At 42.5% G+C, this 26,291-nt stretch overlaps 1 protein-coding gene across 3 annotated transcripts in view; it reads right to left on the bottom strand.

The window, feature by feature from the left end:
- Positions 1 to 9,853, bottom strand: part of PROM1 (prominin 1) — a 153,293-nt gene extending 143,440 nt beyond the window's left edge. For all 3 annotated transcript variants that reach the window (XM_020992810.2, XM_020992865.2, XM_020992871.2), the window contains exon 1: positions 9,222 to 9,853. The gene's annotated coding sequence lies outside the window, so the exon portion shown is untranslated. The remainder of the gene's footprint in view (positions 1 to 9,221) is intronic.
- Between the last annotated feature and the right edge of the window lie 16,438 nt (positions 9,854 to 26,291).

The raw sequence follows: 26,291 nt of genomic DNA, 5'->3' as shown, positions 1-26,291 counted from the left end.
TCCTGCCTCCAAATCCAGCACGTCATCCACCATACCACTCCAGCCATCATCCCCATTTCCCCACCACCAGAACCTTGGGCCTCACACCCCTGGGATGTCTGCTCTGAGATAAGCTTTTGCCTCATCTTGCCCAGAGCCAGACCTTCATGCCATTTCCCAGGCATCTCTCCGTCAAACTGTACCCTGCCATGGGTTGGTTCTCCCACTAGAATGAAAGCTTCTAGAGGGCAGGGACTGGCTTGTATTTGAACCCCCAGCACTTAGCACAGTACCTGGCACACAGAAAGCACTTAATAAATGTCTGTGCTATCTATCAAAATCAGGATGCTTTTACATTAGAAATCAAACGGGAGTTTGTTGTGATGCTGTGAAATAGGAAAGAGGAGGGGTGGGAGGGAGAGAGGAGTCAGATCCTTGAAGAAAAAATCATCACCTTCATCTGTAAAATGCTAAGGTTGAACTAGGATGATCTCTAAAGCTCCTTCCAGCTCTGCCTCTAACATTCTATGAGTCTATTCTGGGAATGTTAAGAAGTCATGCAATATGCTCCGGCATGCCTTTCTTGTAGGATTCCAAACGGTGGAGGCTCCCTTACTGCAAGCAGAAGGTCCACTTAATTTCTCCCAGAGAGTGGGTAAGTGCTTCACATTATTACTATTTGTCACTTTCCAAATCTACGTTATATCTATATTCTATTTCCTTGGGAACAAGGCAGGTCGAATGAGGGGCTGGCTGTCAGGAGTCCAGAATTTCTTAGGCTGCTCAGGTTTTTGAGGTCCCATAGCCATTTTAAAAGAAAGAAAGAAAATAAAGGGCACAGAAGCAAGACATAATTAGAATTTATTATTTAGCAAATGTTTTCTAGTCTTTTTTCTATTGAAATGCCCTAATTATTAAGGGGAAACCTGGCTTTCATACAGTGTCACATTTGATATTAAGCCTGGTTAAAGCCATTCAGATGTTTCTGTCCTGGGGATCTCAGAGATCATCTAGTCCCCACTGTTAATGAGGGAAACTTGAGACCAAGGTGATACAAATAGTCAATGGCAGAGTTAGTATTTTCAAAGTTGTTATATTTGAGGATCCCATTAGGTTTGAAGGATAGGTCCAATGCCTCTCTTGTTTTATACCTGGGATTCCTTCCTCTCCCCATGATCATACTGGGCCCAGAAGAGGAAGCATGTTCCCAGTTTCTCACTGTCACTTCCAAACTCTCCCCTTCTCAGTAGCCTTTTCCTCTTCTGAGTTTATTCCATGGAGAGCATCATTCTATCCAGGTCATGGGGGCTCTTCCCCACCAGCCTTTAAGTCATTCTCCTTTCTCAAGGGATTCAGTACTTGGCTCAGTCTTCCTCTCTGCCCCAGTCTTTACACTTGCGGACTTCAGTTTACATTTTGTTTTCCCCTCCAATGCTTGTCCTTCCTAGCTTATCCACCGTAACTTTCATGTGTTATACACCTTCACTTACTTGACCCCCATATACAGAGATGCTCATAACTTGTCCTAAACGCTCCCACCTTCACAATCTATAAGTAAGATGTCTTCCTTTGACTACAATTTCTTATCCTTCCATCCATCTCTGTGGCTCACCCCTCCTAAACCTATTCTCAGTCTTTTTTTTTCCCCCACTTTTTGGGTGAGGCAGTCAGGGTTAAGTGACTTGCCCAGGGTCACACAGCTAGTAAATGTCAAATGTCACATTTGAACTCAGGATCTCCTCTATCCACTCACTCTGGCTGCCCCACCTATTCTCAGTCTTTACCCCACTTTTCAGTTAGTCCAACCCTAGTCTGTTTTTCCCAAACCACACCCCTGCTCCAGCCTCACTTTCCACCTTTCAGAATCTTGACCCTAGTTTAACTTCATACTTTCTTCTATTGCTAAACACTTGCCACCTTGTCCAATTTCTATCCAAACCTTTTCAAACCCCAAGTCTGGAATACTCCCACCTACCATATGCCTTTTCTGCTCCTCTTCCAAGCTTCTGAACACCCATGGAGGAAGTCAGAGAAGAATGCTAACTGTATCCATCCACTACCGATTTGTTATCTGATCTCACTTGTACACAACAATATTTTTCCTCTTCCCTGATTGACTCAGTCACACTAAGCTTAGTGATAGTTCTAAACCTTTTCTTCCCCTTCCCCCAACTCCCAAACAGCCCATTCATTCTTTCTCTCAAAAAAGGACTTCATCTCAAACTTCCTTGTAAAAGATGAGGCCATGTGTTGAAAGCTCCATTTATTCCCCAATTTGACATTTCAAATCACTTTAACATCACTTCCCTGCCCCACCACGCACACACCTCATTCTTTGTTCCGCTTATGGAGGAAGAGGTGGCCCTTTTCTGGCCAATCCCAGCTCATTTACATGTTCTTTTGATCCAGTTCTGTCCCATGCTCCTTCAATCATTCCCTCTCTCTAATTTTTAACCTCTTATTACTCACTGAATCCTTTTATATAGCCTTTCAAACTGCTCACAAATAGGCCTTAGATCTCCATCCTTAAAAAAATTTTCATTTGAATCCCCTATCTCTTCAGTCATTTGTCTTACATCTTACCTCAGTTGGGGAATTCTTCAGCTGACAGATCCTAAGATCTTCCTGGAGACCTTCCTCCTACCTAGGTCCTTTTGACTGGAGGTTAGTAAATCAAGAGGCAAGGCTAGAAGATATTCCTTATTTCAGAGGTTGAGTAGAGATAGGCTATCAGGTGATTTGGGGGTTGGGCAGGTGGTGGAGAGTGTTTTAACTGGAGGAATCTTGGTGTTACCTTCATGGTTCCCCTGAAGCACCTGTCGTCAGACTATCTTGGTAGGGTAGGAGGTCTCTAGTTATAATCTCATCAGACTGTCTAAGTGGGACAGAAGTGGAGGCCTCCCTTTTGAAATAGAATCAACATAACCCACAGATTCTGTTTCTTTGACCTCGAGTTTACTATTTCTGGGGAGATATCTGAATGGAAGAGAATATAGTTCCCCTAAATTTGCAGCATATGGCTATGGTCCATTTGATCCATATCTTTCTTACATGATCAATCTTCCAGAAAAAGATGTCTGTACTTTCTACTTGAGCTTTCTCACCTCTCTCTTACTTCTTGCCTTCTAGCTTCCAAATTCATCACTCAACTAAAACGGCTCCCTCTGAGGTTACCAGTGATCTCTTAATTGCCAGATGATCACTTCTCAGTCCTCTTGCTTCCTGACTTCTCAGCAACATACAACATTGCTGATACCCCTTCCTCCTGGACAATCTCTTCTTTCTAGGTTTTTCATGACACTCCCTTCCCTCTCTTGGTTCTCCTACCTATTTAGCTAACCCTGCATCTCTTTTGTTAGATTGTCATCCATGTCTCATCCCCTGTGTGTACTTCTCAACCCCCCTGCCTCTTTCCTCTCTCACTCTCTTGCCCTCTGCCTGTCTCCCACTTCACCTCTTTCTCAGTTGTTTCTATGGGTTCAAGTATTATCTCTATGCAGGTAACTCTTACTAGACCTCTACACACACCCCTAGTTTCTCCCCCAAACTCCAGTCCCTCATCGTCAACTGCCTAGCTATCTCCAGGTGGATGTCCCAGTTGCGTGATTCAACCAAGAAGCACTGCTCTAAAACTGAAAGGGGTTCCAGAAGCTTCATTTTACAGACAAGGAAACTGGGGCCCTACAGAGGGTAATTGACTTTCGCAGAATCGCCGGGTATAAGCATCAGAACCCAGGCCCTGAGGCCTGAGCCAGGGCTTACCATTGTACATCACTGTATATCACTGTACATCAAAGAATTCTTTATCTTTTCCCCCAAACCCTCCCGCTATGCCTAACTCCACTCTTTCTTTTGAGGGCACCGTCATACTTTCTGTCACCCAGGTTTGCAAGCCAGAAATCATTCTCAACTCTTCCCTCTCTCCACTGCCAAGTCTTGTAGATACTACCTTCAGTCTTACCTCTTGTAACACAATAACCAAAGTTCAATGCCTAATCACCATTCTCGTAGGCTTATTACAATAGCTTCCTAATTGGTCCCCCTTCTCCAGTCTCTCCCCTCCACAAAGCTGCCAAAGGAATATTCTGAAAACCCAAAGCTAGCCATGTCACTTCCCTGCTCAAGACAGCCTAGAGGCTCTCACTGTTGCCTACAGAAATTCTTCTATTTGGCATTTAGAGCCCTTCACAATCTGACCCTAGGCTAAAACTGTGCCTCACTTTCTGTCAAACTGTCACTTTTCCAGTCAAACTGGCTTCCTTGCTAATCCTGGCACCTAACATTCCGTCTCTTTCCTCAATCCTTTCCCCAGCCATTCCCCATATCTGGACCATACACCCAATTCACTTCTGTTTAGCAGAATCCCTACTGTCCTTCAAGGTTCATCCCTTTCACAGGGCTGATCCTGATACTCCCAATAGCAGCAAATATCCCACAAAAGTACTTTGTATATATTTGTATTTTCTTTCTGTGTACTAGTCCTCCTCACAACAGGAGGTAAACTCTTTGAAAATAGGAGCCATTTCCTCTCCATCTTTGTCTCCTTCATGCCTAGCACATGGTAGATGATTAATAAATGTGGGATCGGCCCAGGGTGGAATAAAATACTATATGCTTTGTTGGTAGATAAAGGTTACTTCATTTTCAGTAACTGGCAGAAAATAAAATGAGATTTAGGACAATAAACCATCCAAATCATAACCTGCCCAATTAGAAAATCCATGATATGGAAGGACAACAGAAACCTGATACAAGGCCACCTGCAACCTGTTCAGTTTAAGGAAGTAAAAAGAACCAGGCTACAGTCACAAGATTATAACTGTCACGGGATTATATACTGTGATTCACTACTAAAGCTTATTTTGGGGGCAGCTAGGTGGCGAAGTTCAAATGCAGCCTTAAATACTCGATGCTAGCTGTGTGACCCTAAGCAAGTCACTTAACCCCAATTGCCTCATGAAAAAAAAAATAAAATAAAGCTTATGTTCACAAAGACCTCAGTCTTGGGGGCTTATTATATAATGCTATAGTGTGTGCTCCCACTCAGAGACTTCCCTGGGGAATATCAGAATTTGGTTTGTGTTCTGAGTCTTCCAATGAGAAGAGGGCCTTCACCTCCTATGCAAACACCCAGGTTAATAAAACATTGAATATAGGTGAAGTTATGTTTAACCCAACAGAAAATACAAATGACTTTTCCTCCCCTCTTCTATGAGCCTCCCCCTTCCACAGGTACCCATCTTACAGCACTACAACCCACCCCCAAAAGTCATCCCACTTTGTAGCACCACCTGGAGAATGAACATCCCTCAAAAAAGTCATCCTACCTTATAGCACTCCCTTGGGAGCCACTAAAAATTCAGAAAGGATTTGGTTTTGCCACAAAACTTGACCTTTCTGTACTAAATACAGCATCCTGTATTTAGTAGGTACCAAATAAATAACTCCAACCAGTTTTCCAGACTTACTTTAGCATTAGTCTTTTTAAATTTGTTTCCTGTACCACAGTGCTACTGGAGAGAGAATTGTTCAAGCACATTGGCTACATCATAAGCTAAAAGATACCACCACCATCCAATGATGGTAATTCTTTCTAAATTATAGGCACAAGATTCTAAACTCAGCCGGTGGAACCTGATTTCAGTAGCATAAAGGTTACAGGCCTTTGACTCCTGTGTGTAAAAGCAGAGGAAAAGATGACAACAGTGGCTCCTAGGGTAAACAGATTTAGAGATGCAGTACTACAGTGGAGGAATTTTAAAAATCATTGACTTAGAGCTGGAAGGGACTATAGGAGCCATCTAATTTGAAACTCCATTTTACAAATGAGAAAATTGAGGCTTAAGTAAAGTCACTAGCCCAAGGCTACCAAGTTAAGGTCTAGAGCATAGACCTGAATCCTGGTTATCCAAGTCAAGTCCAGTACTCACTGCCCCTCAGGAGAGGGGGCATCTGAGGATCTGAATATCTGAAAAGACACAAGCAGAAGGGAAAAGAGAGGAAGGCTGCTTCACCATTCTGCCAGTGGCTAGCCTATTCCACATTCATGTTCGTATGTCTTATTTCATCTTCCAAATCAGATTAAGAACTTCAGTCAGGGCGGGCATGTTAATTCTTTTGGGTACCCCACAATAGTGTTCTGTGCACAGCTAAGCTTTCATATTATGGTCTACACTAGATTTAAAGCAGTACTAAGGTTTTAATGACAGCTTTAGAGCAGATATTTTTGCAACTGCTCTCCGCTTCTCCAACAGCTCCCTCAGTGACTATCCCATATTATCATGCCTTGGGGCAGGATATCTATAGAGAAGAAGTGCTTTATTGGAATGATAATCTTGCTTAGGGTTCTGAATTTCTAGGTTGGGAGGAAAGAGGAAGAGGTATGAACAGAGGGAACAGGTATAAGTACAATAAAATCTCACAGGACTGACACATCATTTCAGTTCAAAGGCGCTCCAGCCACCACCTAGTCTAACTTACCCAAAAGGCATTTCTCACTATAACACACCTGACAAGTGGTAATATAGCCTCGGCTTGAGAGCCTCTCCAGTGAAGGAGAAATTGGTGCCTCAGGAGGCATGCCATTCCTCTTTTGGACAGCTTTAATTGTTCCCAAGGTTTTTTCTTGACATCAAAGCTAAATCCACCTTTTTGGGACTTTTACCCATCACTCATGGATCTGCCCTGTGGGGCCCAACAGAACCATTCTGCTCTCTCTTCCACATAAGGGTCTTTCAAATAAAACTTACTGCTTTCAAACAATCTCTGTCTTTGCTACTTGGACTAATTTTGGTTTTCTCTCCACGATGGGTTTTCGGGGGATAAGCAGAGGAGAAACTCTGGAAGGGATTTTGGAGGATGAGTAGAGAATTTGGAAATTAGAAGGGAAATCAGCTAATTCAGCCCCCTCATTTTATAGATAAAGAAACTAAGTCCTAGGGAGCTTACATTAATTTGTCCAGGAGTGATTTGGCTGGATTGTTCCAAAGTCTAGGCTAGAACTAACTCTAGAGATATGATTATCACACATAGGGTGGGAGAGATCCTCCATTAAAAAAAAAACCTGCCTCTAAAAGAATAAATTAAATTCATCTGGGCATCTGAAATTAAGACTTCTAAATTCACGGCTCTTTGCACCTAAATAAAGGTGGATTTAAAATCTGAGGGTCTCAGTTCCTAACCTGGCTGAGATAGTTAATACTTCTGTCACCTGTAGCAAGTCTTATACATTTGCTGGGTTTCAGTTTCTCATCTGTAAAATGAGGGGGGATAGGATGGATTATCTCTAAGGTCCCCTCCAGCTATAAATCCTAAAATCCCCAGGCCCTGGTCTCCTCTAAATCCAGTGTACTGCTTTCCACTATAGACAGACCTCTCTCTTCTATGTATGCAGATCCCCAAGGGATTTTTACTTAGACTCCAATGAGAAGATTGGGAGGTGGGAAATGGGAGGGAGAGAACAGAAGAATCCCAGTAGTCCCTATTCGACACTTTATTGCCTTTTAAAAAAAATCAATTATCTGACCCTTAATAGGACTCCCTTAAACGTTCAACCAGTTGGAATGGTCACAATGGAAAAGCTACATGTTGTCTGTGAGTCAGACCCCAAATCTCTCCCTATAGCAACCGATTGTCACAAGCAGAGAAAGAGGGCTTTCTCCCCATCCCCTTTCTCTTTTTAAGTATTATCTAGGCCGGTAGCAAAGTCCACCAGCTCAACACTGGCCGCCCCGTCCTACCCCTTCCAACCCCCCTCCACGGCTCCCGTGCACGAAAGCAATGTAATACAAAAGGGCTTTCAAAAGAAGCCGAGGGAAAGAGTGGAGGGAGAGGGGGCCGGACTCTAGGAATTTGCCAGCTGAAGAGAAGGGGGGCGTTGGGGAAGGGGCGCGTGGATGTTACCCGGAGTAACTTGACTGTTAACTTGCATGGTATCGAGCGTAACCTCGCAGCAGCCTCTTCAGGCTGGGGAGGGATAACAACAGCCAGACCCCCCATACCCAGGACTCTACCCTCTGCACAGTCTGGTTGCCCAGGAGCGGGACAGGACTGAGCCTAGTCCGGACTCGAAGGGTTTCAGGAGGGGGTGGTCAAAGGCGCCTAAACTCCCAGGCAGGAACCAAGCTCCTCCTCTCTCCATTTTCTCTCCTTTGTTGTCCGGGGCCAGTGTCTAGGGACTGAGCCCGGGCTGGCCGCGGGTCCGTGCCCCAATCCGCTCGCCCTTCAGCCCTTCCCTCAACCCATCTCCACCCCCTACCCGTGGGCAAAGCCGGCGCTTCCGCCACCACCGAATAATCATCGAAAGCCTCCAGCTTTCTGTTTCCCCTTTTCTCCTCCCCGCAGACTCGGGGCAAGGTCCCAATTTAAGAGGGCTCTGCGCGGTCTCCTGAAGATAAGCAGGAAGATGCCTTCGGCTGAAATCACACAGGAGCATAGAGGTGGGGGCGACGATGGGGTGGGAGGGACAAGAGAACTCCTGTGACCCCTCTGCTGGTTATTTCTGCCTCTCCATCCCCGCAAACTAGGTAACGCTTCATCTCCATACTTTCCCGGCGGGGGGAGCAAAGAGGGAGGGAAGATCAATGTAGATTCCTTGGGAAATCCTAGTCCTGAAGGAGATCCTCATCTTCTGCCTTAGTAATGAAGCCCGATTCCTTAAGCCCGTCTTCCATCATGCCCTCCCTACAACTCTCAGCTTCGCAGAAGGCGAGCACAAGGTTCCTAAGGATCTCAGATAAAGTCACAACATGAGGGTAGGGGGCATTCTCCAACTTAGCCCCAACACAGACTGCTTTCCCCTCACTCTCTTCCCCTAAAACCCGCCCCAATGTAAAGCGAAAACCCCTAATCTGTGCCGCTGGAAAATTACAGCAAAAGTCAAAAGTTTGCTCCCTGTTCGCGCCCCTTCTTCTAACCTCAATTCCCAGTGTCCTCGTCCCAGCCCTGAATCTATACCCGAGCTCGTCTTGCCTCCACCTCCCGAGATTGAATGCCTCTTTTTGCCCGCAGCACCACTCTCCCCACTGGAGCTCCTGCCATACACCCCTAACACTGGATGCAGGGTTGGGGGGGAGGCACTACCCCATTCGCTCCCCACTTCCCCTGGACCATCACTTCCCTTGGCTTCCAAGTGCACGCAGTCTCCCCTAATTCCCTCTTCTTTCCCCTCTTCCTTTCCCTCTTCCTTCCCATAGGTATTTTCCCGGCTACTGGAAAGAGGACCCAAAGGGGAGGGTACTCACCACCCAGCAGCTGCTTGCAGCTGCTTCTCCTCTCTCCCTCCTACTCCCCTTAACGCCTAGTTCGAGGGCTGCAGCTGCGGCCAGGGACAAGGCAACGTTGTGGGCTCCCGCTGCCCTCCAGCAGCAGCTGCTGCTACTGCTGCAGCCTTCTCCTCTTTTTTCCTCTTCCCAGATAACGTAGAGCCTCTCTCTGCTCGCACACAAACCAGCCTCCCTTACTCGCTCCGTGCTCAGCAACCCTCGAAGCCCCGGCTCATGAATGATTTATGAGTCACGGAACCCGGCCTCCTATTTCAGGGGACCACCAGCCGGGGTTCCGGAGACCCCTCCCCTCCTCTCCTCTCCCTGCACTCCCACGCCGCCCCCTGCCTCCGACCGCGTGCCAGCCTGTGCAGGGTGCACCGAACCCTGCCCAGACTCCAGATGGAGAGAGGGAGGGGGCTTTTCTACTTTAGGGGGTTCGCACTTAACATGGGACAGCTGCTTGGCCTAAGTCCGCCCTCACTCCTTCGCCCTTCCCCTCTACCCCCAACTAGACGGGGAAGGAGGCCACATAGCTTTGCAGCCAACCTCCATTGAGACATCCAAGAAACCGGGGGACCTGTTGCGCTCTCAAAGTGTTGCTTGGGTCGTAGCGATTGGACTTGGGGGGTGGGGTGAGAGTGGGGGGGTATATCAAGTGATGCTGAGTTTTGAATTTATAAGAAAATATTCTCTCCCCCTTCTCTTCTCCTCCGCCCCCTTACCCCCCCAAACCCCCCCCCCCGATATGCATGCACTTGTAAAGACCCCCGGTAGAGAGCTAGGTTGAAAAAAGCAGAAAATGTGCTCTGTCACGGTGGTGCCTTTTATTTTAAATACCTTAAGGAATGTGCAGCCCTAAACTAGGTTGGCCTCAGGCACTCTGGAGACCACACTGTGCTAGCCCCAGTTTGCAGTATTGCCCTGGGGCTTCCCAAGAACTCTAGAAAAGAAATCTCTTTAGGCAGGTTCTTGGTCTTTTTTATCCATCTCAGCGCCTCTCGCTGTCTCTCACACATATTTCGAGGCAGGGGCGGGACCTCGAAAAGGACAAAAGCAGAGTTTGCTTGTGAGCCCAAAGTATTGAAACCCTTAATAATTTACAGAGCCCAGGATTCAAACCTATGTCTCCAACTCTAAATCGAATTCTCTTTGCACTCCCTGCACCTTGGCTCTCTCATTTGCAAGTGCTACACATTTATCTCCTTGGATGACTTTTAGAAGCGAAGGGGTCGCTTCTGGGTGACTTTATGCGTTTTTGAAAATGTGGCCAGCTTCCCTAAAATCCTAGATGATAAACAGAAGCCATATGTGCTACCTAAGTGAGGTGGGTGACTGCACGGGAAGATTCAGCGCCTCATTTAGCACCCTTGCTTTCTCCCCGTTCTTTTTTAATTTCATTCAACAATCCACATTTATTAAGGCCCTCTGCATGGCACTGGGGTATATAAGGACAAAATGAGAAACAGTCCCTGGCTTTAAGAAGCTAACATTCTATTTGGATTATACAACATTTAGTAGACAAATAATTACTAGTTAATTTGATAGGGGAGGAGGTCTGGGTTGAGCTGGGGAAACTTCCTGGTAGGAGATGATTTATGCTTTGAGGGAAATATTTAACTCTTCCTCCTCCACTTCAAATCACAAACACAGTCTCAAACACAGCCACAATCCACATTTGGGACAAATACATAAAGTTTAATTAAATGTTGATAAAGATCAGGACCATGAGATTAGGAGCTAACCGGAAATGGGGCTGTGTCTTAACATGAGTATCTGAGATTGCAAAAGATGGTGAAGATAATGTCTAGGCCTAGTTCTATGCAATGGGGTGAGGAAGAGGCTTTGCAAACCTTAAGGCACAATATCCATGTGATTTATTGCTGTTAACTAATCAAAAGAGGCAGCCTGGCTTAGTGTCCTTGGTATCAGGAGAGCTGAGTTCAAGTTTTGGGTCTGACATGCACTAAGAGGTAAATCACCGTATCTCAGGTGACACTCTAAAACTATAGGTTGCAGAAGAATTACAAGTGCGAGTTTTCACACTGGGAACTCCCTAAACTGATCTGAGTTTTGGGACAAAAGCAAACAAAATGAAAATATAAATAAATTGGGCCAGAAGCAAAAGACTAGCTAACTGGGCAGTTGTTGGTAAGTCATGTCTGACTTTTCCTGACCTTGTTTGAAGTTTTTTTGGCAAAGATAGTGGAGTGGTTTGCCATTTACTTCTACAGGTCATTTTTCAGATGAGGGAACTGAGGCAAACAGGGTTTAAGAGATTTGCCCAGGGTCACCTGACTCCAGGCCTGGCACTCTGTTCACTTCGTCATCTATCTGGGTAGGTGATAGTATTAGTGCTGCATGAGCAATGTGACAAAAGTCCTTCCAGGCCCTGATGCTATCCCAAAAGCTGTTCCACCACACAGTGTAGTAAAAAAAAAAACACACAAAAAAACCAAACTCCAGCACTAACTGTCTGGAGGGACAGGCCTTTGCAACTGACTTCCTTTGTGACCCTGGGCAAGTCATTAACCTCTCTCCAGTTACTCATTTTTGAAAAGAGGGTGTTAGACCAGAGAGCCTCTGAGATCCCATGAATCTAAGATCCCATGAATCAAACCAATCACAGTTACCTAAAGTGACTCCTTCCCTGAAGTCCTCTTCCTCTAATGCTCCTGGCCACTTAGGATTTTGAAAATCTATGCCACCATATAGGTGGCAATCGGTAAGAGAAGAGACAGTACCCACAATAATGACATCATGGCTCCTAAAACTCTACCTGATTTTTCCAGGGCTCCATAGTTGTGACCTAAGGCTATATTTTTCCGTGGCTTCCTAATTGTGTCCAAAGGCTATATTCCACCAAAGCAAATCATTAGAATAAAATATTAGGTCACCATTTCAGTTTTCTACTTATAGTCTACATAGGAATTTAAGTGGAAGTTCCTCATTTTTATTCCTGGCAAAATTCAACAAACATTTATTAAGCGCTTACTATGTGCAAGATAGAGAGGAAGTATAACATAATGGACAGCTGGCCTTAAAGCAGAGAAGACCAGAATTGAAGTTCCCTCTCTAATATCTGCTGATTGTGATGTTGAGTAAGTGACTTAATCCCTCAGACTACAGGTTATCGATCTATATTGGAGACTGAATAAATCAATGGTAAATAAGCATTTATATAGCACCTACTATATGCCAGAAACTGTGCTAAATGCTTTACAAATATCTCATTTGATTGGTAAAGAGAATTTTCTCCCTGGGAGGTCTTAACATCAATTATGTAATAAGGATAGACTAAAAAAATTTTTTTAACTTATACAATACTAGGCACTGAGGATGCAAAGACCACTGTGAAACCATCCCTGACCTCAGGAAGCTTACATTCTACAGGGGAGATCAAACATATATGCAAATACATTAGAACTGAGTAGTAGAAGTAAGGGAGAGAGAGAGTGCTAATAACCGAGGGAGTCAGAAAAGGCCTCTGCTAGGAGATGCTACCTGAACTGGTTTTTGAAAGGTTTACCTTCCAGACTAGAGGGACCACTCATCCAAAAGCAAAGAGGCAGGAGATGTATTCTGCATGGGGAAGTTTTAGCATACCAGTAAGACTTAAAAGGAGTGTGAATTAAAGGGCATGATATGAAACAAGACTAGAAAGGTGGGTGGGAACTATATTGTGAAAGGCCTTAAATAAGCTGAGGATTTTGTAATAATAATAACTAGAATTTACATATTGCTAACTCTCTGCTAAACACTTTATTCTTCCTTTTGCTTTCCCTTCTAGTTCTCTCTACAAACTCTCTGAACCCCAGGACATGTTTTTCTTATTTAATCTCTTAATACCCTTTGAAGACATTAAGATTCTAAAGGGACACTTGACTTGTTTCTTTACTTCCCTATTTAAATGTTAGCACTACATCATCTTACAGCTTTTATATATACAGCTAAAGAGGCTTTTTAAAAGCCCATTGTATTTAAATGGAGCTATATGAGTAGCATTGAATGGCTAATAATAGGCCAGCCAAACTCTGGGGCTCATTGTTTAGGTTTTGATGGCTTAGTGTAAATAACAATTGTTTTCTATTCTGGCCACAAACTCTGGGGGTCTTCTGCTCTCTTATTGATATCTTTGGGATGGCAAATTGGGCCATCTTTGGTCTCAATTCTTACCCAGCCCTTAGTCATTGAATGGATGTGGCCTCAGACTACGACCTTAATTTCCAAAGACCAAGGTCACCCACTTCATCCTAGCCCATAGGCAGTCTTTTTGACCTTTGTCTTGCCAAGGGACTTAGATTATTCTGGAGGATAGGGTGAAACTCATACTTTGCCCAGCTCTGCCTCACTCAAATCCAGCTTACTAAATCAAGACATCATGACGTCTCATAAGAATGAACAACAATATAACAGTCAAATATCATGGAAATCATGACATTCACCTTTCCTTAAACCAGAATTTGAATATTAAGCATCCGTCAATCAGTCAATAAACCTTTTTAAGCTCTTACTATATTTCAGACACTGTGCTAAGCTGGAGGTACAAAAAAAAAGACAAAAGACAGTTCCTACCTTAAAAAAAAGCTCACAATCTAATGGGGGGGAGACAATATGCAAAAACCTATGTTGTGAATCAATTGGAGATTATTAACAAAGGGAAGTCATTAAATTAGAAGGGACTGGGAAAGCTTCTTGTAGAACGTAGGCCCTTAGCTGGAACTTGAAGGAACCCAGGGAAGGTAGGAGGAGATGAGGAAGGAGAGCATTCCAGGCAAAGGGACAGCCTATGAAAATGCCCTGAGTTGGGAGATGGGATATTTTGCTCACAGAATAAAAAGGAGGCCACTGTCACTGGATCAAAGAGTATATTGGGGGACTGTAAGGTATAAGAAAACTAGAAAGATGAGTGAAGACTAGGTTGTAAAGAGTTTTGAGGGGCAAACAGAGGATTTTGTGTTTGATTGCACAATTTCAGTTTGACAGAGGCTATCCAGCCCGAAGAATAGCTAAAAAAGGGTGTCTTCTATAATTACCTAACAAGTAATCATCCAGCCTTTGTTTGAAGACTTCCAGTGAAAGGAATACCTCTGCCTAAAGAGACAGCCCTTTCCACTTTGGGAACATCTATTTGTTAGGACAAATTTGTCTTATAGAAGAGCTAAATCTGCCTCATCAATTTCTGTCCATTGCTACTGATTCTTCACAATAGAGTCAAGCAGAAAAAATCTTATCCCCCTTTATACTGATGAGGCTGATGGGGCAATGGGACCTTTAAAACACAAAAGCCCAAGAACTTTGACACAAATTTCAGCAATCAAGTCCCTGGTGTTTTCCTGAGGCATCCAGCCCATCCCAGTATAATCCTTTTAACTGCCCTTTCATTGTGGCCCTCATTGTCTGCACCTGGACCACCCTAGGCTACTTGCTACTCCTTGATCCCATCTAGATTTTCTCCTAATCTTTCAGTATAAAAATATCAGTCTCATCCTTATCAAATACACAGATTCTTACAATCTGGCCCACTTGTATTGATGTCACAAATGCGGCAGACTCACTATGAATCTCACCTACCCAACCAGTGTCATAATAAGCTCACTACTTGGACTGAAAGGTTTGAGTGGTGGAATTCTTTCAAGGTTGAACCACCCTGCACCCTTGCATTTTGGGGTTCCTAGCACCCCTAGATCACATCAATATGATGGGACTTCAAATACTTGAACATACCTACCAATTCTGAGTTATCATACATATCTTAAGCCTTCTCTTCTGCATACTAAACATCTCTGGTTTCTTCAATAGGCAGCCAGGTGACTTAGTGGATAGAGCACTAGATCTAGAATTGGGAAGATCTAAATTCAAATCCAGCCTCAGACACTAGCTGCATGACCATATGCAAGTCATTTAACTTCTATCTGCCTTAGTTTCCTCATCTATAAAATGGGGATAATAATAGCATCTAACTACCAGAGTTGCTGTGAGTACAAAATGAAGTAACATTTGCAAAGTGCTTTGCAAACCTTAAAGCACGGTGTAAATGCTAGCTATTATTAGTATCATACTCAACAGTTCTTGTTATGAAATGGATTTGTTGTTCCTCCTTTGTTCTCAAAGAGGACCAAAGACATGGAAGCACGACATCTTATCTTACAGATGAATTGGATTTGAATGAAATGGATTTGAGACCCTCATTGACATCCTGCTTACCCTCTTCTTGATACACTCCATTAAACAAAATGCATGGTAACGGAGAGGAAGAGTTGTGACAAATTGTTTTTTGCTAACAAAAGGCATAGTTTCCATAAGAAATCTTTCTTTTCACCCAAAAGATATATTTGGACAAAGATCACTAAGGCAGATTATATACTAAAGGACAACCATGTCAGATGAGGACCAGTTGAAGCAACAAAGCATGTTTAATTACCCTGAAGATTCAGGTGGAAGATGCAAAGAGTCAAATTTAGATTTGATATTTGGAAAATTTTCCTAGAAATTGCTATTCAGTCATATCTGACTCTTTGTGAGCCCATTTGGGGTTTTCTTGACAAAGATACTATAGTAGTCTGCTATTTCATTCTCCTCATTTTACAGATGAGGAAATTGAGGCAAACAGGGTTAAGTGATTTGCCTTAACAGTCACACAGTGAGTGTCTAAGGTTGGATTTGAACTCTGGTCTTTTTGGCTTCAGGCCCAGTGTTGTATCCACAGAGCCATCTAGCTGCTTCTTCCTAGCGATTAGACCTATCCAAAAATGTAATGGGCTGCCTCTGGAGGTGCTGAATTTCCTTTCTTTACAGATTTTCAAGTAGATGCTACATGACTATCTGTTGAACAGATTATATTGGGGATTCCTTTTCTGGGTACAAGTTGGAGCACATGCCTTTTGAGGCCCCTCAATTCTATTATTTTTTTTAATTTTGTGGTGATACTTTCTTACTCTTATGGCCAAAGTGTTGTTATCTGGACATAGCACATTTGTTTCAAAAACATGCAAGCACCAAAAACCAAACCAAAACAAAAACCTTTGAGCATGTCTTCCCTATTTGAAAAAAGCAAAATTGGCTTTTAATATGGTGGGGGTGGGTGGGTGATGTTCCATAAAAACCAGGTCACAGTAGGTACAAGTACTGGTGACTTCTCTTGTAAATGTCTCATCTCAATTTCCTGTTAATCATATTTTTCTTTCTCTGCCCATAGGCTTTATTGACAAGAATAATATTTATGTAATTTAATAGCCAGATAACAAAGTAATAATTCTTTCACATATTAAGAGCTTCAGGTAATGCATGGTAGATTTGATGAAGAGAAAAAGAGAAAATCCAAACCCATGCCACATTTTTTTTAACAGCATGAGTGAAAGGCAAAATCAGAAAGGCAAAAGAAATCACTTTCGACTTTATTCTCTCATATGGAATTGGAGTTCAGTAAAATTCAGTTATGTTTTCAGGTGTCAACTGTGCCAATACTGTTTTCCAACCTTCCCCACTCTTCTCTATCTCTTAGAATCCCTAGTTTTCTTGAAAGTTAAGCTCAAATGCTACCTCAGACACAAAGCTTGACCTAATCTCTCCAGTTGCTAATTCCTTCCCCTCAAAGATTGCTTTGCCTATTTCCCATTTCCTTATACGAGTATACATTGTTTCCCTACCCCATCCTTAATAGAATCTCAGCTAGATGTATGCTTTTTAAAGACAAGGACTGTTTTCATTTTTGTCTATGTACCTTGTGACTTCATTGGCATAGGGAATTCCTGATGTGAAAATTCCCTCTTCCAAGGAAGATCTGCAACTACTCTACTTGGTGATCTGGGAGAGTTATCTGGAGCACTGAAAGGTTAAATAACTTGGCCATAGGTCACACAGTCAGTGTATGTCTGAAGAAGGTCTTAAACCCAGGACATACTGCATGGATTTATGATTAAGATTTTAAATAAATATGAAGTCTTCTCCTGCTCAGGTGTGTACTACTGTAATATGGGTAGTGTGGGACAGAGAGAAGAAAAAGTCTTAGTGATCCTGGAGGGAATAAATTTGAGTCTGAATAGTTCCAATTTGAGTTATCTAATGCAACCTTTTAGAAAAAAAGTTCTTTAAACAAAATGCTCTGTCAAACTGAATTGAATGTTGGGATGTGAGTATTTGGTAAAAATACATGAGAACTCAGTAAAATAAGGTTGTGAGATTGGGACCTTAGATAGCATCTGGTACATTCTTCTTATTTTACATGCAGCATTCCTTCTGGATTCTCCCTGCTCCCACTTGAGGTGACAGTCTGCAAAGAGTGATTTACTACTCCTCCACTTAGGGTTCTAAAGGTACACTTGAGTGGCTGGAGTTTTCTAGTACTATTTGTTCATGAGCCCCCATCTGGTGATCTTTAGTTAGCCAGTGATTATCAATTAGCCAGCAAGAGTTAATTAGCTTTACAAAGATTTTTTTTTAACTAATGTGTTATATGGAGAATAGGTGGTATTAAACATTTCTCACAAACTGAAATATGGCCACACACATTTCTGTAATTCAATAGAACAGTAATGTCTTTCATATATTTAGAGGTTTGGGGAATGCTTACAGGTAGTACATTTATGCATGGTAGACTTGACGAAGAGAGAGAAAGAAAATCCAAATCAATGTCACAAGGTCCAGGAAGCTAGTAAGCTCAAACTTAGAGAGTATATGTGGTTGAAGGGTAACTCATATTTCCTAGTTACTGGAAATTCTTGTGTTCCCTCATGGAATCCTCATGGAGCACCCTTTGGCTACCATTCTCAATTGACTTCAAGGGAAAGTGCTTTTATAGAGTCTTTATAGAGAAGAAAGTACCTTTCTTCACTGTGACTAGTGTTTCCGTGGTATGGCTCTCAGTTCTAGATTCAAACAATACCACTGACTGTTGTTGCTCCAGGGACACTCCTCCTGATGCCAGTGGGAAGTCCAGATATTTTAACCTTTCAAGGTTTTTTCTGGTCAAAGGTGGGGGTAAAAAGAAAAGTGAAAACTCATTCTTCCTTGCTCCTTAAGGGCAATTCTTTTAACCACCACCACCAGACTATTGTTGGAATACTCCTTTTGGAAATCTGCTACTATATCATACACAGGTCTAAATATGTATGTATCTGATTCTTTCAGCCAATCACAATGCTTTTCTTGTGTAGGATATTCTGATTTTTTCCAGTAATCAAAGTATTTTACTCCTCCTAAATTAATTTCTCATCTTGTTTACATCTTTAGTCAGTCTTTGTTTGATTGATTGGTTGATTTAATATAGAAGTCTAGGCCCTCTACAGATAAGGAAACAAGCCCAGGGTTGTGAAATGATTTATCCAAAGTCATACAGGGTTGTTTTGAGGACTGAATGAGATAATACACGTCATGCATAGAGCATTGTGCCTAACACATAGTAGGAGCAGTATAAATGTTGACTATATTAATAATAATAATAGTAGTAAGACCACTTCTGGTAAGGCGCTTCAGGCTTCAATGCAGCCACTGATGAAATAAAGTTGATAGGTAGAACAAGAAGAAGACAAGGAGAGCATGATATTGACACAAGTCTTACAGAGTCTAGGCCTCGAGGCTGCAGGTTCACCACCCCTGCTCTAGAGGATACCATCACTGGATCCTCCAACTAGAGTACAATTCTCTTCACATAGTAGTAGCTTAATAAGTGTTTGTTGAATTGAACTGACAAAGAAGACAGCAGATACCTAAGCCCTGACTCAGAAAATCCTAAATGTATTCATTCCTTTAAAAACTAGTATGAATCTCCTATTGTGTAGAGATACAACATTTAGATAGGAAATGTTGCCTCTATATAGCTGACACTGAAAATCTGATTTTTTGAAAATTTGACAATGTCATAACTGCTGGAGAAATCTCCTTCCTCCATTGTTGGAAGTCTGAGGAAGAGCTGGTGTTGGCTGTGTCCCCGAAGCAAAAAGAAGCCAGAAGCTATCTCTCCTTGCTCCCTGTAGCCTGCAGAGTAGGGAGCTTTCCTTGTCTCAGTTGTCAATGATCTGTGTGACACAGCCTCCTGTCACCAGGCTGTTACGGGATTGACCAGGAGCCACTAGTCCTGATGGTCCTTTAACAAGAGACCAGAGCATGTGGCTCACTCGAAGGGGCCAGGGCACAGATCCATGGCCATGCATGCTCCATGGCTCTCATTACCTAACAGTATATTCCTAATGTATTTCATCAGCATCCCTTTCCATTCTTTTATTACAGATTTCTTGAAGATATCCTAGCTTCCTACAAGGTACAGCTCATGTGCTATCTCCTATAGGTAACCTTTCCTTGGCCTCTTTGTTGCAAATGCTCATTCCTTCCTCCTCAAATTGACATGTACATATTTAACTGTTGAAACATTGTATCTCTCCCCTTCCTTAGTAGAATGTAAGTTTGTTGAGGGCAGGGACTGTTTTATTTTCATCTTTATATCTCTAGCACCCAGCATTGTGCCTTCCTTAATAAATTCTTGTTGGATTGGATTGAAGTCAGGGTCTTTTTTACATTTAGCTTTTGAATCCTTAGGCCTAGCATGGTGTCTTGCACATAGTAAATAAACACAGTGAAGTATTTATTTGGGGGGCAGCTAGGTGGCGCAGTGGATAGAGCACCAGCCCTGGAGTCAGGAGGACCTGAGTTCACGTGGGGCCTCAGACATTTGACACTTAGTAGCAGTGTAACCCTGGGCGTGTCACTGAACTCTATTCTATAGCCCTCCCCCCCCAAAAAAAACCCAACTATTTATTTGAATGAATCCAGAGCATCATAGATTGAGTGCTAAAAAAGACTTTAGAGGCCATCAAACCCATTACCCTCATTTTACAGATGAGGAAACTGAGGTTTGGAAAGTTTAAATGATTTTCAGAGCTAGTAATTATCAAGGGGGAGGATTTGGACCCCAATTCTTGCTGACTTGAAATCCAGAATTCTTTCTATTTTATCATACTGCCTCACTGTCAGCTTTCACTGCCAGATTTTTCCCTTATTTATTTTTCTACTATTTCAAATGAAGCATTTCTTTTTTTTCAAAATCCTCTTTTATGTTTTTCCTTTCAAGTCTTTTTAGATCACATTAAACCTCCCATTAGATGTTCTAAGAATTCCTTTTACATATAAATGGATTTTGAATGACTGGGGTGTGTGTGTGTGTGTGTGTGTGTGTGTGTGTGTGTGTGTGTTTCCTTGAGCTGTGCTGTGCATGTTTTCCCCTTGACAGGACACTTGCTTGTCCTTAGTGGAGCAGCATCAGGAAGGTGTGCAGTTCTGTATCTTGTCTCCTGCAGTCCTGATGGGCCAGGCTGTTTTACACAGGCTCCTCTTGCTTCATTCCTCCTTTTTGCAAGGCAGCTGGCAGCCAAGCTCACTAATGCCCTCTTGCCCTTGTGACTTTTCTCATGTTGGTCCCCATGCGTAGAAGACGTCCCCTTCGCCCCCACTTCCAGCCTTCAAACTCCGCCTCCACCATCGAGCATTTCCCTGTCTTCTCAGCGGCCCCTCGTCTAATCTCATCGCACTTTGGGCTCCTCCTGTGGGATTATTAAATTTTAATGTATATACCTTTTGTGCCTTCCCTCTGAGATTATCTTCTATTTGCACTGTATATATCTTGAATGTACATGAGTATATTCATGTTCTTGTCTCTCCCAAATGCTCGTGCTGTCCAAATTCTTGTTCCTCTTCCCTTTCTCATTAGAATCTGAGTTCCTTGAGGGTCAAAGATTTGTTTTTGCAATTTCTTTTATCCTCAATGCTTAGGACAGTGCCTGGCACACAAGTAAGTACTCAGTAAATGCCTGTGAACTCACTGTGAGTCTCATCTCCCTAAACAGATCTGAAGCATGTCTTTTGGGTATGGGTTCTAGTGGCAGAACAGCAACTAGTACTCAAGTCTCCTGATTCTTCAGCCCAAAGGTTTTTCTTCCCAAAATTTATACGCCACTTCATAGCTATACAAAATCACTTTCTCTCATCATGATATAGAATTGACCCCATCAAAGGTTATACCAATGAAGGAGAAGCTCTTGTAGGCCATACCATGTTGGAAAGTCTTTGAATATGGTACCACAATTAACTTTGTGTGTATCCTCAGAGGACTACCCTAGATAAGTTTAAAGGGGTCATCACCAAAGAAGTGGACACTAGTAGATACTTTTTTTTGGCCCATGTTATTGTTGTTCAGTTGTTTCATTGTCTAACTCTTCATGACCCCATTTGAGGTTTTCTTGGCAAAGATAGTAGAATGGTTTGCGATTTCCTTCTCTAGCTCATTTTACAGATGAGGAAACTGAGGCAAACCAAGTGAAGTGACTTGCCTAGAGTCATACAGCTACTAAGTGTCAGGCCAGAAGATGAGTCTTCCTGACTCCGGGCCTGGTGCTGCATCTACTGTGCCATCTTTTTGTCATGATAACTCATTAAACTATCTACTAAGGTATTTGGATGGGTTGCGATTTGCTCTAATAGTAATAATAAAAATATTAATAATAGCAAGCATTTACATAGAGTTTCAAAGTTTACAAAGTGCTTTATATTATTTCATTTGATCCTCACAACAACTCTGGCAGGTAGATGCTATAATCATCCCCATTTTATAGGTAGGGAAACTGAGACTGATAGAGGTTGTGACTTGCCCAAGGTTAGTTACACAGCTAGAAAATATCTGAAGTTGGATTCAAATTCAAGTCTTCCTGACTCCATGCCCAGCACTCTGTCCACTGTGCTACTTAGATGCCTAATATAAATGTAAAAATAAAATAAAATAATAATCGTGGATCCTTAAAATATTAAGTAAGATTATATAAAACTAGGAATGAAAAGAAAGTTGTTTTCCGTACTTTTTTAAAATCTTAAACTGTTAAGTGTTTTCCAGGATAATAGATTTAAAGATACCTTAGAGGTCATCTAGTCCAAGCCCCTCGTTTCACAGGTGAGGAAACTGAGGCCCAGAGGGATTAAGTGACTTGGCCAAGGACACCCAGGGTGCATTTTCTCATATATTGAAGACATTCAAGCAAAACTTAATAAAAACAAGCTAATAATAATGAAGTCAGTGTAGCTCAGCCAAAAAAAAAAAAAGCCAGGCATGTTAGAATGCAATTAGACATTGACAGGAGCCTCAGGGAACAGGAGCCAAAAGATGTCCTGGAAGACTGGGGAGAGAAACCAAAACAAAGGAGGTGTCACAGATTTGCAGTGGGAAAAGCATTTGCATGTAAAGTAATTCTAAGAAACATTTACCAGGAGATTTCATATAGCATAAAAGTACTTGAAGACATAAACATAAAAGAAGGGGTTTTTTTATTTTTAAGGAATGTGTAGTGTGGAGCAATGAGGGGTGGGGGTGGGGAATAAGAAAATCTCCCAGGAGTGAGAACTGAATTCAGTCCAACTGAATAAATAACCCCGTAATTGCCTCTATCGTACACGATACCGCGGTGTGCCTAGGAATCGCCCAAGATTTAAAAAACGACACAGGCCCGGACCTGGAGGTGCTGAGAATTGACTTGTCCTGAGATTCTGGATTGACTGCCAGCTCCTTGTGTGACTTGGGGCCAATTATTTCACAGGTTCATGGACTTAGGAACTGGAAGAGACCCTATAAACTCATCAAGATAGCTTTGATTTTATAGATAAGGAAATGGAGGAAGACCCCAAGACTTCACCAGAGTGCCCAGGGTCCCCACAGACTGTAAAGGGCAGAGCTAGGAATCAAGCCCAGAGTCTTCGACTCTATAAAGCTCTTTCTAGTCCTGCCTTAAGTGCAGGAGAGCCAATTGTTAAATTTTCATTTTGAGCATTCACCCATCTCAGTTCAGTAAAGGTTACAAATCAGGGCTTGTCTGATTGATTGATTGATTGATTGATTGATTTTTTGCCAAATGTCTAGGCTTGAGAAAATGTTAATAGTGCAGTTTAAATTTAAAGTGTGTCCGGGGACCTTTTTTCCCCCCAGAGAGCCACAGTTGTCAAAACACCAGCACACTCGACCTCAGTTTCCTCTGGGGAATGAGATGGCTAGTATCTAAATTCCTTTCCGTTTCAGGATTCTGTGAAAAGAACTGTAGAAGAATATAGAGATCTAATCGAAACCCTTCCTTTAACCACTGAGCCCTGGAGAAGAAAAGTTACTTACTACACAGTCACAGTTAGGAATTGACAGGACCTGGATTGGAACCTGAGTCTTCAGAGTGTAACACTTCACAGGTATATTGATATAAGACTTAAGACAAGCCATCCTGGGTAAGCATCAAAATAGCACATATTGACCTAAAGCAATTAGTGTTGGGATTGGTCTCTTTAGTCCAAAATGTTGACCATGTTGACCATAGTGCTGAGACATAGCTCCAGATTCTGGTATTAGGAACTGGAAAAGCCTCAGTGTGAAACAATCTAATGTAAGTCAATTTAATTCGTTTCAGTAAACATGTGTTAATACTACTATGTGCTAAGTGCGGAGAATACAAATCAGAAAAATAAAGGCAGTTCCTGCTCTTGAGAACCTTACAATCTAATGGGAGAAGACAGAGAAGGCAGGAAAGAGAGGGGAGGACACCAAGGGTAGCTGGTGAGTTGGCATTTTTGTGTGTGTGTGTGAGGCAATCAGGGTTCAGTGACTTGCCCAAGGTCACACAGCTAGTAAGTGTCAAGTGTCTGAGGTCAGATTTGAACTCAGGTCCTCCTGAGTCCAAGGCCATAGCTTTATCTACTGTGCCACCTAGCTGCCCCTGAGTTGTCATCTTGTTTAGTGGAGTTGAAACCAGGCAGATGCAAAGTGGAGTGAGCTGGAAGTCCAATTGCTGCCCTCTATTAAGAAAGGCTTTGGGAAGAGTTTGGTATTCTACCCTCCCACCTTCCAATCAGGGGAGAGGAGACTGAGGGAGATGGTATCTAAGCATCTTGTTTTGCACATTTGAAACCCAAGCAAAGGAGCAGATGCAAAGTGGATGACTGATCTTTGTTCCCCATATTTACTTATACAAGGACGGGAATTGTGAGGAGGAGAAACCTTTATGAAGCGTCACTTCCACAGCTCCAGGGGCAGCCATAGATATACAATTGTTTATTCAAACGTCCTGGCTACACAATTATTCCCTGGACTTACCCTTCTGGATGGTCCTCCAAGTTCCCCTTGACCAATCCTCAAACTGTAGAGTATTGTTAGAGCTAGTAGGGACTTTAAGCATTTAGTCCAAGCTCCTCATTTGACAGAGGACTCCTTCCCTGCCCTCTTTTCTTCCCTCCCTGTGGCTTGTTTTATCAGTTGGTTATCAGAGTCATGAGTTCAGTCAAGGCATGGATGAGTTAGTTTGGTGGTTACCCATGACCTTTCGCCACATCCTTGGCAAATTGTGCTGGGGTAAGAACAGAACAAGAGGGCATGTGTAAAGCAGCCCAGCCCAGCCCAGTAACACTGCTGCAAAGAGAATCTCAAAGTACACATCTTCCTGTTGCTCCTCTCCCAGGCCCAGCTGAATTTCTTGTCAAGGAGAAAACATGAATGACCCAAGGATTTTGCACATACAAAAGATAATGTTCATCTAAAAAAACACTTGTATGAAAAAGTAATTTTTAAAAACATTTAATAGGAGATTTAATATTGCCTAAAAGTTCTTGAAAGCACAAACATAAGAGATCAAATTGGATTTTTTTCAGAGTACAGAGTTTAGAGCAATAGAAAAGCAAATAATACAAATTGCCCCCATATCTACATTGCCTTAAGGTTTAAGGATAACTTCTACTTATGGGTCACTTTAAAATTTGAAAAGCACTTTACATATGTTGTCTTATTTGCACTTCATAACAGCTTAAGTTTTATTATCCCATTTTAGAGATAAAGAAACCACCATCCAGAAACTTTGCCCATGATCACACAGCTAATAAGTGTCATGGTTGAGACTCTAATCTAGATCTTTCTGAGTCCTAGGTACTAAGAATTATCATCACCACTTTACGGTTAAGTAAACTGAGACTCAAAGGGGTCACCCAACCTTGCTCAGATCATAAGGCTGAGAAGCCTGAGAATTGGGGTTCAAATTCAAGTCTTCTAACTCTCTAACATCAGTCTCTCTTGTTACTGTTGTTTAGTTGTTTCATTCATGTCTGACTCTTTGTGACCACCATGTTGGGTGTCACTCCAGATGCTAGAGTGGTTTGCCATTTCCTTCTTAAGGGTATCAGTGGATACAGGATCCCATCAATATGGACATTCTCCCTACTGGTTCAGATCACTAAAAAACTATCCATGTCTTGGATCATGCATTGGATACCTTAGAGCTTGAAGGAACTTAGAGGCAATTGAATTCAAAGCCTTCATTTTCTTTAATTTTTTTTTCCTTAGGCAATTGGGTGACTTGCCCAGGGTCACACAGCTAGTAAATGTAAAGTGTTTGGTTTGAGGCCAGATTTGAACTCAGGTCTTCCTGACTCCAGGGCCAGTGCCCTATCTACTGCACCACTTAGCTGCCTTCATTTTCAGCTGAGGAAACTGACATATTGGAGCAATCAAGAGGCTTGACCAAAACCACACAGGCAGTAAGTAGCAATGCCATGTTTTTTCCATTTCAAGTTGCTGCTCCTCTCCCTGTACAGTGGTTTCCAAAATATGATCTTTTTCCTCCTCCTATCCAAATCTGAATGCAAAGTTATAAATATGACACAATCTCTGTCCCTCTGGTGCTTTACTTCTTTTTTTTTTTTTTAGGCAATTGGGGTTAAGTGACTTGCCCAGGGTCACACGGGTAGTGTCAAATGTTTGGTCTGAGGTCGCATTTGAACTCAGGTCCTCCTGACTTCAGGACCAGTGCTCTATCCACTGCGCCATCTAGCTGCCCCCTGGTGCTTTACTTCTAAAGAATGGTGAGGGATGCAAAGGACCCATGGATGTAAAAGTTCAGGCAATTGAACCATCCAGGACAATTGCCCACGCAGGCACTTGCTGCCACATGGAGCATACCACGATGAATGAGACCAGTTCTCTGCCCTAAAAGTACTTGTAATAATAATAATGATGTTAATAATAACTCACATTTATAAATGCTTAAA

Source organism: Phascolarctos cinereus, unplaced genomic scaffold, assembly GCF_003287225.1.
Source record: "Phascolarctos cinereus isolate Bilbo 61053 unplaced genomic scaffold, phaCin_HiC Scaffold_9;HRSCAF=440, whole genome shotgun sequence".
Lineage (NCBI taxonomy): Eukaryota > Metazoa > Chordata > Mammalia > Diprotodontia > Phascolarctidae > Phascolarctos > Phascolarctos cinereus.
Note: the sequence above shows the minus strand (reverse complement) of the source record. Positions and strands in the feature narration are given on the sequence as shown.